We start from the raw sequence: 2500 nt of genomic DNA on the forward strand, positions 1-2500 counted from the left end.
TTCATTTTAAAGAAATTAAATTATATGTATTTAAGGTAGCGAGCTGGCAAAATCGTTAGCATGCCAGGCAAAATGCTTAGTGGTATTTCATCTGTTTTTATGTTCTGAGTTCAAATTCCACTGAGGTCGACTTTGCCTTTCATCGAGGTTGATAAAGTAATTACTAGTTGAGTACTGGGGTTGATGTAATCAACTTATCACCCTGCCCCCAAAATTGCTGGCCTTGTACTGACTGACACGAATACAAAAAAAAAAAAAAGGACCGCACAGAGGCAAAGTGGTTGGCGCTAGGAAGGGTTTCCAGCTGTAGAAACCATGCCAAACCTGACTGGAGTCTAGTGCAGCCTTCCAACTTGCCAGCCCTGGCGAAACCGTCTAACCCATGCCAGCATGGACAAGGGATGTTAAATGATGATATAACATAGGCTCATTAATTAAAGTACTAAAGTGTGCTGCTAATTTTATAAATACATTTACATGTGTATATTTAATAAGCATACTTTAACTTTGCTATGCGATGAGACCACCTGGTTAAACCGTAGAGCTCCGTCTACTGAATGGTTTGAAGAACAAGCTCAGTTGGTTTTACTGGTCATCAAGTGTATTTTACTTCATTTAGTTTATGAAGTGAGAGAGATTGGAAAGGAAGGGAGCATAGCTTACAACCATTCATGAACAATTTGGTGAACATGAAGCACTACTTTTGCTCATTTACATGTTAGTAATTTTTTTAGTATAGCATATTAATTAAAGTACTGAGATTGTGTGGGTAAATTTGTAAATAAATTTGCATGAATAAGTTGAGGGAAACACTTCTGACAAGCTGGTAAAGACAATAGAAACTAGTTGAGTTGTTCTTCACTCTTGTTGCAGAGAGAGCTGTGTTTAATAATGAAACCTTTTTACTCTGCATTACTGAATGTATATTTATTAAATGTATGCATTTAAATTTATTTATGAACTTAGGGAAGGACAGTCCTTTTGGTGTTTTATTTATTCACTCTGCCAATGCTTGTTGAAGCAAGCATCGAATTATCCTGAAACCAGAGACCTCGCTCTAAATGCTTACAACTGAGTGAACTTCACAAAAAACACTCAAAGACCAGGTGATAGTGTTAAACAAGGTGACAGATTTTGTGCAGTACACAAGAACTCAGAATGTAATGGTATACGTAATTTTTTTTAAAACAAAAATTATTTTGGCAGTAAAGTTGGAATAATACAGAGAAGATTAGCATGCGCCCTGTGCAAGAATGACATGCAAATTCATGATGCATTCCATTATCTTTGTAGGTGCAGACATGAATTTGAATGTCATCCTTTAGTGAAGTTCACTCTGTTGCAGGCACTTAGGTCTTATGAAAACCTGAATATTCACACATTTTGTCAGAGTTTGTTTGTCACAGTGCTGGGTAGCACTGTGTCAGGCCGTAGCAAGAATTAATGACATTTTTCCTCTACTCACACATATACACCCACACTTGGAATTCCTCAGTTTTACATTCTAGTTCTTACATGTTCCCTCTTAATATTTCAACTAGAATATTTTCCTCTGTTTGGAAGGAACTCTGACTTATTTTCACATTATACTCCGAACTTTTGTATGGAATTTTTTCTCATACAGTCTATAAACTTGTGCTATCTTTTATTATGGACATTCATATTTTCGCCTGTTATGTGTTGTTAAAATTTTCACTGATAACTACTCTTGTTCTTGTTCAAACATGCTGCATTTTTTTGTATTAGTATACATGTTTTGTTTGTTGCACATAGCTACATGTTGTTGACTGAATTTCTTTGTTCAACTGTGTAATTATTTTTATTTAGTATGTTCTACATTCATTCACATACAGCCTTTATCTTGCTAACCTAACAGAGACTTTCTGATATCAACAAACAGATTTAGTTTTGTAATTTAAAACAAGTGTCATAAATCTTTCTCCTGTGCTTAGTTCTAGCAATCATTGCCAAGATTTTATTTTATAGAAAATTTTTACTACTTTTATAAACCTACAAATCTTGTACACCATAATAATACACCCTTTACTAGTTCATTCATAAAACTCATTCATACATTAATGTAATGCCATGAGTAGATCACACATGGCGAACATGTAAACAAATAATACAAAATATATGCAGACACAGCTATGTGGATATGGAGCTCACTTGGTTTCAAGTTATATTCCACTAACTACATGATTTCAAGTTCCATTCCAATGCAAAGTACCTTGAGTGTCTTCAGTGTTTTCTACAACAGCCTCAGGCTCACCACTGCCTTGTGAGTAAAATGGGCAGATGGAAACTGTATGAAATCTTGTGTATTTTTGCATGTATGAGTGTGTGTTTGTGTAGATGTTTATATTTCCAGTATTGCTGTGCTTTTAAAGACCAGGGGAATGAGAAAAGTTACAGGAAAGATATCCAGCCATAAAATACTGCCTTAAAGAAGACTTTCTCCAATCCATGTTAGAATGGAAAAACATAAAATAAAAACAAA

At 34.8% G+C, this 2500-nt stretch overlaps 1 non-coding gene across 1 annotated transcript; it reads left to right on the top strand.

Annotated features, from left to right (window-relative positions):
- The first annotated feature begins 1185 nt into the window (after positions 1-1185).
- LOC128248803 (U6 spliceosomal RNA) lies at positions 1186-1288 on the top strand. The gene has a single exon (XR_008264962.1). It is a non-coding gene; the product is annotated as a U6 spliceosomal RNA (small nuclear RNA).
- The last annotated feature ends 1212 nt before the right edge of the window (positions 1289-2500 follow it).

The sequence above is a fragment of the Octopus bimaculoides genome, chromosome 9 (genome assembly GCF_001194135.2).
Source record: "Octopus bimaculoides isolate UCB-OBI-ISO-001 chromosome 9, ASM119413v2, whole genome shotgun sequence".
In the NCBI taxonomy this organism is placed as follows: domain Eukaryota; kingdom Metazoa; phylum Mollusca; class Cephalopoda; order Octopoda; family Octopodidae; genus Octopus; species Octopus bimaculoides.